Source organism: Staurois parvus, unplaced genomic scaffold (assembly GCF_062004578.1).
Source record: "Staurois parvus isolate SC_StPar_1 unplaced genomic scaffold, SC_StPar_1.0 ptg000017l, whole genome shotgun sequence".
Classification (NCBI taxonomy): domain Eukaryota; kingdom Metazoa; phylum Chordata; class Amphibia; order Anura; family Ranidae; genus Staurois; species Staurois parvus.
In genome coordinates, this window is record NW_028317813.1 from 21,554,380 (window position 1) to 21,570,094 (window position 15,715).

At 43.0% G+C, this 15,715-nt stretch overlaps 1 long non-coding RNA gene across 2 annotated transcripts in view; it reads right to left on the bottom strand.

The window, feature by feature from the left end:
• Positions 1 to 4,095: 4,095 nt before the first annotated feature.
• The window catches only part of LOC149473400 (uncharacterized), a 122,380-nt gene continuing 110,760 nt past the window's right edge, over positions 4,096 to 15,715 (bottom strand). For both annotated transcript variants that reach the window (XR_016313373.1, XR_016313372.1), the window contains exons 4-5: positions 7,539 to 7,708; positions 4,096 to 4,395 (exon numbers count right to left, since the gene is read on the bottom strand). This is a non-coding gene — a long non-coding RNA (uncharacterized LOC149473400). The remainder of the gene's footprint in view (positions 4,396 to 7,538; positions 7,709 to 15,715) is intronic.

Sequence of the window (15,715 nt, forward strand, 5' to 3'; positions counted from 1 at the left end):
AAAAGGCCTATCCCACTGAGGTGCAGTGCAGAAAAACTTTTAGTGCTGTGACCATCATACAGTGGGTTTCCCACGCCCAAGTTTTACTAAGAACACCCCTGGTTTTACCACTCCCAGAGGGCACAGACTCCGCAGACTCTCTGCTTTCCCAGCCAATGACTAGACAAGGCAGACCCATTCAAATCAGGAGGAACTGGGCCCCTCCAGTTTTCCCGGGGGCACTACTCTCATGCCCCAACTGAATTACGTGACCGTGTGGGCGGAGCAGTGGCATTGTTTTAAAATTGTGACAGCAGGTGCAGTCAGAAAATCCCCCACCTGCTGTCACACTGAGGGGGGTTTGGGGGAGGGTGGGGGTGGAAGGAGCTGGAACATGTTAAGTTGACCATACATGGATTGAAATTTGTCCAGTTCAACCCATGTATGGGCAGACTGCTTGTACCCAAGTCAGTCCATTTATCGACTTGGGTACAACCAGCCTGTGAGCTTTTTTACAAGCGATTACTACCACTGGCTACAGCCGCTATCAATAATCATTGTGTTCTGCCAGCTGGAAGGGCTTTCCTTGCCTTTCCTTGCAGAACACAATAGTGTAACATTCCCCATCAACATTGACTGCGTTTGTTATGCCAAGCGGTAAGGGGCAATCTTATGCGCTGTTTCAGTACATTACACTGTTTACTTTTTTCTTTTTAACTTTATTGAAGTGTGGAAAACTTACACTTCATTTGTGGACTCGACACAGCTAGAATTTAGAAGGCATACCCTCAAGCTTAACTTACCTCCAGCATCTATGCAGACTAACTCTAAACACGAATAGATGCACTGTACAAATCATCATATTTTGGCCTATGGAGCTTGATGGGGAAATTGTGTTGTACCTCTGGCACCAGCTTATGAATGCAAAGACAATGGCTCTTAGATGAGGATTTTGAGTTTGTCCAATTGCTATTCACCCTGGTAAGCCTGGTATCTGAAAGAGCCTAGCCATTAGATTATTACATGATTCAGATATTTTACCATTATATAATTGATACAGGCACCTTAGGTTGGCCTAAGGCCTACACTAGACACTCACACCAATATGCAGGCTTTTTCAAGCAATCGCAAAAATGTCCAAACAGATCAAGACAACCTACTATTACCAGTTTAAATGGTTTTACTCTTTTGATAGAAACTCTTTGTAGTAGACTGATCAGAAGTTCTTGTAACATACCTGGATGAGAATTGTTGAAAATTCCTGAAAACTGCTGTGTAAATTGACCAGTAGAAGTCGGTGACACTTCATAGCCAACTTACTGAATCCACTGTAGGTGTCACAAAATTTGGTTCTCTTGCTTAGTACCATTTTAGGCAAGAAAATAAATACAGATAACCACAGAAAGTTGACATAGCATACTTACCCAACAAATGCTCAAAACTGACAAAAGCACAAACATATGCAGGCTTTGTAATCCTTTTTTGCCTTGTATAATGTATTCTTATGTAAGGCATGGATATATAATCTTTCAGGTACTTTAATTAACATTGCAGTCTATGTCATTCTTTGGAAATTACCATTTTATATGATACCTATACTGAAAAAGGTTTACAACCTCTAAATCACTGATCTGATAGCTTTGTGCTCTTACCAAATGCCTCCTGTAAGTTCAGAATGGATGAGACTCACTTTATTGGAACATCAAGTAATCAAGGAGCTAAGAAAGCAGGTTGGTTCATGAGAGGTTTTGGACTTGACAGTTTGCTGATGTGACCTGATCTTTTAGAAAGGAAATGAGGTAAGCAAGGCTTAAAGGAATTACTGCTAAAAACAATTATCTGACCCAGTTTCATTAACACTCAGGAAATGGGCCAAGCACATGGCAGTGTAAGACAGATAAAGGGGTCTAACATGATGCAATGAGCACTGTTGTGCTGTAACCTACAATACGTAATGATTCTGTGTGTTTACAAGGTCTAAAGCTCCTCTAGGAAGATGAAAAGGGAAATCTGGTTGGATGCTATGAGTTGTGTTATTTAACTGCTTCATACCAGACACCTCAGAGTGGTAACAAACAGTCTAGAGGTGAGAATGATTGGCAGGAATAAGGACCATATTTGAGACTTGTAGTGAAGAGATTGTGCTGGATTCTACACAGTGAGCATATGCCCTTTACTTTGGATAGCAAAAATGAAAGACTGTGTGCAATAGATCTGTCCTTTGTAGAGAGAAGACGTATTACTTTGTGGTACAGAGCATATAGTTACATAGTTAGTCTGGCTGAAAAAAGACAAAAGTCCATCCAGTTCAACCATTAAAAAAAAGTTATAATTCTATACCCACAGTTGATCCAGAGGAAGGCAAAAAAACCAGCAAAGCATGATCCAAATTGCTCCTGCAGGGAAAAAAATTCCTTCCTGAGCAATGTGAATAGCTTCATAGGTTCAATGCACAGAGTAACCTTTTTGAATGAGAGTGCTGCAAAGAAGACCTGTTCCTGTTGGCCACAACAACCAGTTGGATTCTCCCATTTATTCTGCTAGTGAAGAAGAGAGGACCGAAAGGGAGACTTTATAAGTAAGGACAATCCTTATCCACCATGATAAAATTTAAGGTAATAAAACCAGGGATAGTTGATCCATGACTATCCGATTGCCTCCTGGAGGGTCAAGGAAGGCTTTTTTACCCCGCTAGAGCAAATTGGATTATGCTTCATAGGGCTTTTTTGCCTTCCTCTGCAAACACTCTGGGTATATGATTGTATATACAGAAATGTTCTATTTCTTTGTTTTTCTCTTGGTTAAACTAGATGGACTTGTGTCTTATTTTGAGCTTGACCAACTATGTAACCATGAAGCCAAATCTCAAGACAAAAGAAAAGAATCTGACCTTAATGGATAAGTTCACCTTTTAGTGAAAAATAATAAATGCACATTTATTTGCAGGTTAAAAAATGGGAATTTATTATTTTTGTCTGCAGGAGCATCTAAAGCATTGCACCAGTGATCAGCAGACTGCTGGTGCCATGCAGGTCTCCTGCAGACTTGTCAGGATATCTGCTTGCCTCTACAAGATGTACGATAAAGCAGATATACTGACAGAAAGAATCAATGAACTACCACGGCGCTCCACAGCACCATGAAGAACCATGGGCATGTGTAAAGAGAATAATTAAGAGTACATACAATATGAATTCATGAAACACTACTCAACTGAATGCTGCATTTACATTTTTTATTTATTAAAGTGTTACTAAACCCACAACAGTAAAATCAGTCTGTATATGCACTAAAGCATGCCTGTTATACTCACTGTGGAACCTAAGGGGTTAATCCTCTGCATTGTGTAAAAAGGCTGCTTTATCCTGACTTCTCTGCCCCTCATCTTGGTGAAATGACCACCTGATACAGACTGAATCTGTAGTCACATGCACATGCTCAGTTTGGTGTTGCTAGAGAGGTTTTTTATTTTCTTGGGAGAGTGCATGTGATCAGCACAGGGCCAATCAGCACTGTCCAGACAGAGGGTCAAGGGTTTCACATCCTCCTAGAGCAGAAAGAAAAGTCCTACAAGCTTTAACCAGTGTTCTGCTGAAGTCACAAGACTACTCTAACTGCTGATGAGAAAAAGTATTTAGCAGTTTATATTTACTAAAATAATTGCATTTCCATGTAGTGTGTACTGTGGGAGACCAGATATAGTGGATGCAGGGTCCTGGGTTTAGTAACACTTTAAGCAACAAGTAAATTAATTCAATAAATGGCAAGTTCTGTCTATGAAAAACTGTAACTTTGGTAAAAGAGAAGCAGAAAAATAGAGATGCTGACATGGTTTTGAAATCTGTCATCCTCACCCATCATTCACTACTTAACAATACTTCACTACAAAACAACACACTGACCTGAGACAAGTATTCGGAAATCCAAAATTCACTGGCTATATGTTTGTTCTGGATCACTAGCTCAAATCAGGGCAGACTGAGCAAGGACTTTAAAGTGCATGTTGGCAATGATGTAGCCTGTTGCCAATTATTTTGAGTTAGGCAATGTCCCTCTTTAAGAACTAAACCTCCATTCAAAGCATGCTTTCAGGAGAATACAGGGATATATAAGGGATATGAAAAATTACTTTTTTATTACCAGGAATGTACATAGTCCAAGACTGTGCATCATTTAAAAGGTCATGCATATTATGAGATGTTGTTTTGTGATGGACAGAGAAGTGAATTTGGGACCTATTGACCTACTTATCTACAATCCTAAGAAGAGGGAGTTTCAGGAGAACAGGTTAATGTGTTCGTAACGATTTGCAGAGCAGGGCAGCCTGGTACACTGAACCAATGCTATGATTAAAACTCAAGGCGCTTTGCAGAGTGTGTCCCTCGGTGGTAATCCACCTGTAGTAACGCAGAAAACCTGTAGGAAAAAAGAGAAAGAATTAATGATGTTAGCTATCATTAACACTAGAACATAAGAAAGAACATAGTAGCATAGAGAAACATGCTTTCAAAATATTCATTAAAGGATAAGTTCACCTTTATGAAACACTAAGGATGGGGGGGCTGGGAAGCCTGAGGATTGGGGGACCAGGAAGCCTGAGGATGGGGGGACCAGGAAGCCTGAGGACGGGGGGGTTGTGAAGCCTAAGGATGGGGGGGGCTATGCAGATGAGAGGATGAGGGGGCTATTCAGACGAGCGAGGATGAGGGGGCTATGCAGATGGGCTGGAGGGGGCTGAGGAGACTAAGGGGGGAGGCTGAGAAGACTGGATATGGTTGGCTGTGAAGCCTGAGGATGGGTGGTTGTGAAGCCTGAGGATGAGTGGAACTGTGAAGCCTGAGAATGGGGGGGATGTGAAGACTAAGGAAGGGGGGGGGGCTGTGAGGCCTAAGGGTGGGGGGACTGTGATGACTTACAATAAGGGGGCTAAGAAGCCTGAGGTTGGGGAAGAGTAAAGTCTGAGAATGAGGGACTGTGAAGCCTGAGGATGGGAGGGACTGTGCAGATGAGTTGAAGGGGGCTGAGAAGACTAAGGATGGGAGGGACTGAGAATGGAGGAGACTGATTAGACTGAGGATGGGGGGCATAAAGTCTGTGGATGGGGGACATTGTGATGACTAAGGATAAGGGGGTTGTGAAGCATGAGGATGAGGGGGATTGTGAAGCATGAGGATGAGGGGGATTGTGAAGACCAAGGATGTGAGGGCTGTGAAGCCTGAGGATGAGGGGGGCTGTAAAGTCTGAAGGAAGAGCCTATAGTGCATAATAATTCTATTTGTTTACAAAGTCTAAAGCGCCTCTAAAAAGATGAACAGTGAAATCCGGTTGGATGCTATGAGTTGTGTCATTTATCTGTTGCATAACAGACACCAAGAGTGGTAACAAGCAGTCTACAGATGAGGATGATTGGCAGGAATAAGGACCACATTTGAGATTTGTAGTGGGGAGATCATGCTGGATTCTATAAGGCGAGCATACCCCGTTGACTTTGGATAGCAATAATGAAAGGCTGTGTGCAATAGGTCTGTCCTTTCTAAAGTCTATAGTACTGTGAACAGTTTCATAGGTTCAATGCACAGAAAAGTATACAGCGGATTGTGAAGACAAAGGATGAGGGGGCTGTGAAGCCTGACTAGGGTTGCCACCTTAATCCTTTAAAACCGAACACATATTAAGTACACAGGTTCTAAGGCTAATTTAATGCATATTAGGCACTAAGTGAGTTTAACCTCCCTGGTGGTATTCCTGAGTGTAGCTCGGGGCAAACTTTCAGTACCAAAAGCGGTAACCCCGAGCTACACTCAGGAATAACCTGCAGCGTTGCTCCGGGATCCCTGTTTCACTTACCTTGTCCTGCGCTCCCGCGATGTCCCTCCTACAGCGTCCCCGGCCATCTCCTTCGGCCGATGCAGGCATCCATCTTCCGGGTTCCAGTCCCTGCGAGCGTCGGGACGTACGGGGGACGGAACCGCCGGGAAATTCAAAAATTGTAAAAGTGACATTCACTCAATACACTAAAATCACATAGTAAAACATTACTGCATCAAACCATTTCACTTACATTTTGTCCCGAGTGCTTTGTCCTGTGCCCTGCCTACATTTTTACTGTTCTTTCTGCCTGGAAACTGAGAAAAGTCCATGATGTCCAAAAAGTGTCCCTTTCGGTCAAAAGCGGTTTTAGACCAGCTAGAGAACAGCGATAGTAAATGATGTAAATAATGTGTTAGTTTTAAAGGGATGAGGTGGCACCCTAAGACTGAGGATGTGGGGGACTGTGAAGCCTAAGATAGGAGGGGGCTGTGAAGCCTAAGATAGGAGGGACTGTGAACCCTAAGATTGGAGGGGGGCGGGCTGTGAAGCCTGAAGGATGGGGGTTGTGAAGCCTGAGGATGGGGGGACATTCTCACTCCTGCACTATATTATTAATATTATACAGTGTTTATATAGCGCCAAAAAGTTTGCTCAGCGCTGTACAATATAGTGGGGGACAGTACATGAGACAATACAGTAACAAGACAATATACGAGGGGTTCGAGGGCCCTGCTCTTTCAAGCTTACAATCTAGGAATACTATATTACACATGACATACTTCTCACAAAAGTGTTCATTGTGTGAACATTTACGGGTATGTGAGCAGTTCCTGACTATTTTAATAAAGTTCTTCTATAAGGTAGGCTCACATAAAACATTATCTCTATGGCTATGTCAGTGTACATAAAAGCATATGTAATGGAAGAGATTTTGGGGTTCTTTTTAATAATTGTGCTGAGGTTTATACTTGTCTGAGAGACTCTTGTTTGTGGCACAGAAACATACACATATTTTATGGGTACAAGAAGACTTTTTCTTTAGTTAACTACATCCCTTCCTCCTACTGTTAACGCAATTTGGCCTAACTCACCATTTACCACTGCGTGATACACACTCCACATTACTACACCAGTTAAGGTCCCCAAACATGCCCCAGGTCCTTTACAACCCTAGCAACACCCAAACCCCAATGAAAACCATGCCCACTCTTTGACACAGGGCACTAAGCATGCCGTACTTATTTATTTTTTTTAAATCAAGCAATGAGGCCCAGCTGATGATCTTGCACACAGGCCCACAGATTTCATAAAAACACCCCTGCTACTGACATACACAGGTAGACCACAGTCAGGGGCGGACTGACCATTTGGAAACTCGGGCACTGCCCGAGGGCCCAGGGTCAGTAGGGGGCCCCATGAGATGCCCCTGGTACCTTTTTTATAGGCTTTTTTGAGTTTGGGAAAGGACACAGGGGCCCCATGATCCCCTATACCTGGGGGCCCCATGAGTTGTCAGTCTGCCCCTGGCCACAGTACAACCAAAACCCCAAGGCATGAGTTCTGTTACTGAATAAAACATTTTATACAAACCAGCATTTATTACTACTGAATGTGTGAACAGTACATTGTCAGCATTGTCCACACTTTTGCTAAATGTCTAAACAGATGATCTTATTTGACATTTCTTTGAAAATGGAGACTTTGCTCTGTGGCTCAACAACATTCACTGGTTTCCCAGGCACATGTACCTGCTGCTCTTTATATTTACACGTTGCTTCATTTTCCAGCCAAAAATCAAGCAGCGTTATATCCAAAGGGCACCTGGACTTTGTCTCTTGCTTGCTTCCATGTCAGAATGTAATGAGTCAGCACCCAGTAACTGCTTCTCCCTTGTCACCATCCTGTTGTAATCTGGATTCTAAGGACAGGTAGAAATCCAAATATGTTAAAAAATGCTCTTCTAATTTCATATACAGTACATAGATGGTTATTATTTCTGCGATATTATTCAAGTGAATAACATTTACATCATCTTTGTTTAGTAAAATAGGATCTCCAGGTAGCAAGACATAGCTTAGTTTATTGAATTAGGTAACCGGTAAAGTGTAACAATGAGCAGTACCCAATCAGAAGCAGGGCTTTGTTTCAGTGGGAACATGGGGGAACACAGTTCTGGCACCTCCAGCACTAAATGTATGTAATGGTGAGGGGTGCTAGGGTGTGCTGGAAGGTCTACTGATGCTAGTTGCCGGGAGATCTATTGTTGCTGAGGGTTCTTATGTTATTGGGAGGGATCTACTGTTGAGGGAGGGATCTATTGTTTCTAGAGGTTCTAGTTGCTGAAAGCGGGTTGCTGGGGTGGAATTTTCTTGCAGGGGGTCTATTGTATTGTTGCCCGGGGATCTATTGTTGTTGGGAGGGCCTATTGTTTCACTGCTATTTTTTTTTTGTTATTAACAAATTCCATACAAATCACTTGGCACCAAAAAATGATACTTGGTTCTGAATTCTCTAAAAGGGCGGTACTGGTTGGTGGGTATTGGGGGGACCGAGGGACAGTTTTCAGAGGTGGGTAGGGGGTGAAGTCGAGTAGTGACCTGGGGGGGTTGGGGGAAGATAGTGGTTGAAGTACCTGCACCTATTCTCTGAGAAATAATTTCCTAATGTGACTTGAGTTAACTACACATCGGTCTTATTAGGACAGATTCTATAATTTCTAAGCATTTATCACACATGGTAGACTACAGCCTATTCAAAAGTTTGAGGCTATGAGACAACTCAAGCCCACCTGACAACCTCGTGCAATGACATTACCCTCCACACAAATCCTGAGCATCATTGAATTCTTTCTGAGTTGGTCAGCACAGTTTTCTACTTACGTCTCTGTGTTTACAGACACCAATCAATCCTAACTGATAGGAAGCAGATCCAAAAAAATGTTCTCTAACCACTTGCCCTCCAGAGGATTTACCCCTCTTCCTGACCAGGCCATTTTTTACAATACGGTGCTGCATTACTTTAGCTGCCAATTGCGTGGTCATGCAACATTGCACACAAATGAAATTATGTCTTTTTTTTCCCCACAAATAGAGCTTTATTTTGGTGGTATTTGCTTGTCTGTATGTTTTTTTATTTTTTGCGCTATAAACAAACAAATACCAACAATTTTGAGAAAAAAACAAAATTTTTGACTTTTTGCTATTAAACATGTCTGCTAGGGCGGTGCGGAAGCGGTTAATTAACCACTTCAATACCGAGAACTTTCACCCTATTCCTGTCCAGGCCAGTTTTCAGCTTTCAGCACTCTCGCAGTTTTAATTGCTAGGTCATACAAAACTGTACCCATATGAAATTTTATAATTTTTTTTTTATACAGATAGAGCTTTCTTTTGGTGGTATTTAAACACTTGCCAACCGCGCTATAGCCGAATGATGTCCTCCCAGAACATGCCCTCCCACCGCACACCTCCATGATCGTGTCCTACAGCCTTTTACCACAGCGTGCGGAAAGTACTGCCGATAACCAGCAATTGTCAGAGGACGGATCGTCACCGATCATAAGGGCACTGAGGATCAGTGCCCTGATGATCAGTGTCCAGCAGTGCCACCCACCAGTTCCGCCCACAAGTGCCCACAGCAGTGCTGCCCACAAGTGCGCAGCAGTGCCACCCACCTGTGCCCATCAGTGCCCCCATCAGTGCCACCCATCAGTGGCCAGCAGTGCCGCCAGTCAGTGCCCAGCAGTTCCGGCAGTCAGTGCTGTCAGTCAGTGCCCATCAGTACTGCCCATCAGTGCCACCTATCAGTGCTCATCATTGTTGCATATCAGTGCAGCAGCATCATTGCTGCCTCATTAGTGCTACCTATCAGTGCTGCCTATCTGTGCCACCTCATCAGTGCCGCCTATTAGTGCCCATCAGTGCCGCCTATCAGTGCCCATCAGTGCAGCCTTATCAACGCACATCAGTAAAGGAGAAAAATTACTTGTTTGCAAAATTTTATAATAAAAACAAAGAAAAACGTTTTTTTTTTTCAAAATTTTTGCTTTTTTTTTTGTTTATAGCACAAAAAATAAAACACCCAGTGGCAAGTAAATACCACCAAAAGAAGGCTCTATCTGTGTGAAACAAATTATAACAACACTTTCATATGGGTACAGTGTTGCATGACCGTGCAATTGTCATTAAAAGTGCGACAGTTCTGAAAGCTGAAAATTGGCCTGGGCAGGAAGGGGGTATAAATGCCCGGTGGGCAAGTGGTTAATCACCACTGTGGTTTTTATTTTTTGCTAAACAAAAAAATGCAGAAAAAAGTTTTTCTTATTTTGTTATAAAATTTTGCAAATAAGAATTCTTTCTTCTTCACTGATGTGTGCTGATGAGACTGCACTGATGTGCACTGATGTGGCGCACTGATGTGTACTGGTGAGGCTGCACTGATGGGCACTGATGAGGCTGCACTGATGAGGCTACACTGATGAGGCTACACTGACGAGGCTGCACTGATGTGCACTGGTGAGGGTGCACTGATGGGAACTGATGAGGCTACACTGATGAGGTGGCACTAGTGGGCAATGATCAAGCGGCATTGATGGGCACTGATGAGGCTGCACTGAAGAGACTGCACTGATAGGCACTGATAGGCAGCCCTGATTATCAGTGTAAATGTGCCCTGTCAGGATTGTTGGTTATCAGCTCCTCCTTTCCTCACACAGTGATAGCACGTGAGGAAAGGAAATGCCAATAACCATCAAGTTTGTTTACATGTGTTTGGCTGTGATTGGACATAGTTGATCACATGGTCAAGGGTCACTGTGATTGGCCCTTTACCTCGATCTATGATCAGCTGTGTCCAAAGCACATAATGGTCACAGAGCGTGCCTGATACATGTTCCATGGACGTCCTCCCAGAACCAGAGAGCAGCACTATAGCCGTCTGCCAGCTATGGTGCAATAATGAAGTGGTTAATATATGCGATAAAAAGAGACTGGTTGGTTTTTCCATTCTCTTAATTCACCTTGGCTATGACCTTTGTCCATCTAAATATAATGGAGTGGGCATGATTCCATCCAGGTCACAATCACACCCCTAATTTCTTGTCCTGTTGTCACAGTTACAGAAAGAGAGATGAAATCATCCTGACAAAGTCACAGACTGCCATAAAAACATGACAAAAATAATTACTCTTGTCAAGTCTATCCAAAACTGAAAAAAAATGGACCTGGTCTGTGCAAAGAGATACAAGTGGGAACATTTACAGAGATCACACTCCTTCCTGCCTGCCCCATTGTCCATTTAAATTGTTTGGAACGCTCCAGGGATGGGAAGGATTGCAATCATGTGATTTACTGACATAGCGGTTACATAACCAAAATCTGGTCCTGCTAGCTACAGATCTTTACCATGGACCAAGAGCTGCCTTTGCGCACTCTCAGTACATCAACACTGGCTGCTGAAGGACGCATACAGTTGCAAGAAAAAGTATGTGAACCCCTTGGGATTACGTGGAGTTTTGCATGAATTGGGCATGAAATGTGCTCTGAACGTCATCTAAGTCACAACAATAGAAGAACACAGTCTGCTGAACATAATACTACACAAACATTAGATGTTGCCATGGTTTAATTGCACATAACATGTAAACATTCACAGTGCAGGGAGGAAAAAGTATGTGAACCTTTGGACTTAATAACTGGTTGACCCTCCTTTGGCAGCAATAACCTCAACCAAACGTTTCCTGTAGTTGCAGATCAGACCTGCACAATGATCTGGAGTAATTTTGGACCACTCCTCTTCACAAAACTGTTTCAGTGTAGCAATATTCTTGGGATGTCTGGTGTGAATCGCTCTCTTAAGGTCATGCCACAGCATTTCAATCGGGTTGAGGTCAGGACTCTGACTGGGCCACTCCAGAAGGCATATTCTGGCTGTTGCAGCCATTGTTTTGTTGAATTACTTGTATGCTTTGGGTCATTGTCCTGTTGCATCACCCATCCTCTGCGGAGCTTCAGTTGGCGGACAGATGGTCGTACATTTTCCTGCAAAATGTCTTGATAAACTCTGGAATTCATTTCCCCATCAATGACAACAATCCGTCCAGGCCCTGAGGCAGCAAAGCAGCCCCAAACCATGATGCTCCCTCCGCCATGTTTTACAGTGGGGATGAGGTTTTGATGTTGGTGTGCTGTGCCTTTTTTTCTCCACACATAGTGTTGTGTGTTCTTCCCAAACAACTCAATCTTGGTTTCATCTGTCCACAGTATATTTTGCCAGTAGTGCTGTGGAACATCCAGGTGCTCTTTTGCAAACTTCAAATGTGCTGCAATATTCTTTTTGGACAGCAATGGCTTCCTCCGTGGTGTCCTCCCATGTACTCCATTTTTGTTTAATGTTTTCCTTATTGTAGATGTGCAAACAAAAATGTTAGCATATGCCAGAGATTTCTGTAGGTCTTTAGCTGACACTCTGGGATTCTTCTTTACCTCATGCAGCATTCTGCGCTGTGCTCTTGCAGTCATTTTTACAGGACGACCACGCCTAGGGAGAGTAGCAACAGTGCTAAACTTTCTCCATTTGTAGACCGTCTGTCTTACCGTGAACACATGAACATCAAGGCTTTTGGAGATACTTGTCACGGTGTAAGGTCAGGTTCAGAGACCAGTTGCTATAGCAGTAAAGGCTTACCTGGAACCAGCAGGATAGGTACACCAGCGGATCCCCCTGGGAATGACGCAGGCTCACCTGAGGTGCGGGGTCTAAGTATTAACCGGTATTCACCAGAGCTCCTAATGGTGGAGATGGATTGGGCTGCGTGTTAATACCAGGTCGCAGATCTCAGGATCACCCCACCAGGGAATGAGCAGACTGGGAACCAATAGCGGATCAACAGGTTAAGGATCAGATGACAGCAGAGTCGGTCACAAGCCAAGGGTCGGTTACAAATGGTAGCAGATCAATCGTAGTACCTTAGGATGAGACGAAATCGTGGTCAGGAACAAGCCAAAGATCAGTAGCGGAGGTGTAGACAGCAGCAGGAACAGTAGCGGGATATTGGCTGGAAAGGCACAATAATCTGGCAAGGAGGAAGTCCAAGGACATGGCTTATATAGGAAGTTCATGGGAGGAGCAAGGAGTTCAAGGTTCAAGAGCAAACAAGGCACAAGGTAGGATTATCCAATAGATGAGGCAGAGTGTTGTCCAGCATCTTAGGTAGCTCAGTGAGAAGAGTTACTGCCTGACACAGTAGAAGTCCCAGGTTCAAGTCCAGGCCCTGACAATACTTTTGTAACCCTTTCCAGCTTCACGCAAGTCAACAGTTCTTGATCGTAGGTCTTCTGAGAGCTCTTTTCTGCGAGGCATGGTTCACATCAGACAGTGCTTCTTGAAACCAGTAAACCCAAAACAGGTGTGTGTTTTTTAAGGGCAGGACAGCCATCAGCAACACATCCAATATCATCACACTGATTGGAGTCAAGGTTGGCTCACTCCTGGCTCCAATTAGCTCTGGGAGAAGTCATTAAGCTAGGGCCTCACATACTTTTTCCTCCCTGCACTGTGAATATTTACATGTTATGTGCAATTAAACCATGGCAACATCTAATGTTTGTGTAGTATTATGTTCAGCAGACTGTGTTCTTCTATTGTTGTGACTTAGATGACGTTCAGAGCACATTTTATGCCCAATTCATGCAAAACTCCATGTAATCCCAAGGGGTTCACATACTTTTTCTTGCAACTGTATGTGAGGCATGTAGGCATTAAAGCCCAACATTTTGCCGATGCATTTATGTGTTGGGCAGACATACAAGGGTTAAGCTGTGAGATCATAAGGCAGGAAAATGTTCTACATCGCAATTTACAATACAAGTACTCAAACTCAGTTTATGTTTTCAAAATCTTGTAACAGCTTTAGCTATAGTATGTTTGTGTAATAGACCCATTTTTAAATTTCTCTAGACTTAATCAACACAAAGAACAATTACAATGTGCAAAGTGCAGTAACCATGTAATGAGATCTCAGGTTATTATAAATATGATTTATAATTGGATGCAATGGTTTATTGGGCTTTGCATATAATCAATGCTCTTTGTACTGCCTTACTGAATGATTGAAGTGATTGACTAAAAATAACTAAATTAAAATTGCATAATTACAGTATATGCTGATCCAAATGCTGTAAAAAAAATGTAGATAAGTTCAGTTTACATGGAAGACTTGCTAAGATAAGTTCTCAGTTCACATTTTAGTAAATATAAAAGTTCCCATGAAAGGACATATTTAGTAAGCAGCTGGCAGTGGAAGAATTTGGCTGCATACATCCATAGATAAACAAAGGGAACATATTGCCAGAATGTGATGACACCTTGCTGAATAAATGGTTAGGAAGTATGTGAAAGGTTCCCCAAATAAATTGGAACAATCCTTTAATACAGAAAAGTACATGAAGATATATTCCAAAAATGTTGTCCAAAAAGAAATGATCAGTCTAAAAATCGAATTTTAGGTGTATTGTAACACTGAGAGACAGAATAGCAACACAAAATTCAAAAGAAATGCATGTCTAACAAATTATGCACTGATTTTCATGTTCATGAGGGAAATAAGTATTTGATCCCCTATCATTAAGCAGAATTTCTGGCTACCAGGTGTCTTTCATACAGGTAACACACTGAGATTAGAAGCAGTCTCTTAAAGGGAGTGCTGCTAATCTTATTTTGTTCCCTGTATAAAAGACACCCATCCACAGGAGCAATCAAACAATCGGATTCTAAACTCTCCACCATGGCAAAGACCAAAGAGCTGTCCAAGGATGTCAGGGACAAGATTGTAGACCTACACAAGGCTGGACTGGGCTACAAAACTATCGCCAAGCAGCTTGGTGAGAAATTGACAACAGTTGGTGCAATCATTCGCAAATGGAAGAAACACAAAACAACTGTCAGTGTCCCTAGGTCTGGTGCACCATGCAACATCTCACCTCATGGAGTGTCAATGATCATGAGAACAGTGAGGAATCATCCCAGAACTACACGTGAGGATCTTGTCAATGATCACCAGGCAGCTGGGACCACAGTCACCAAGAAAACAAATGGTAACGCACTACGCCGACAAAGACTGAAATCCTGCAGTGCCTGCAAGGTCCCTCTGCTCAAGAAAGCACATCTCCAGGCCTGTCTGAAGTCTGCCACTGAACATCTGAATGATGCAGAGGAAGACTGGTTGAAAGTGTTGTGGTCAGATGAGACCAAAATCGAGCTCTTTGGCATCAACTCACCGTGTTTGGAGGAGGAGGAATGCTGCCTATGACCCCAAGAACACCATCCCAACTCATCAAACATGGTGGTGGAAACATTCTGCTTTGGGGGTGTTTTTCTGCTAAGGGGACAGGACAACTGCACCGCATCACAGGGATGATGGACAGGAAAATGTACCGGTGAGAACCTTCTTCCCTCAGCCAGGGCATTGAAAATGGGTTGTGCATGGGTGTTCCAGCATGACAAGTATGTGAACCCCTTGGGATTACATGGAGTTTTGCATGAATTGGGCATAAAATGTGCTCTGAACGTCATCTAAGTCACAACAATAGAAGAACACAGTCTGCTGAACATAATACTACACAAACATTAGGTGTTGCCATGGTTTAATTGAACATAACATGTAAACATTCACAGTGCAGGGAGGAAAAAGTATGTGAGGCCCTAGCTTAATGACTTCTCCCAGAGCTAATTGGAGCCAGGAGTGAGCCAACCTTGACTCCAATCAGTGTAATGATATTGGATGTGTTGCTGACGGCTGTCCTGCCTTTAAAAAACACACACCTGTTTTGGGTTTACTGGTTTCAAGAAGCACTGTCTGATGTGAACCATGCCTCACAGAAAAGAGCTCTCAGAAGACCTACGATCAAGAACTGTTGACTTGCGTGAA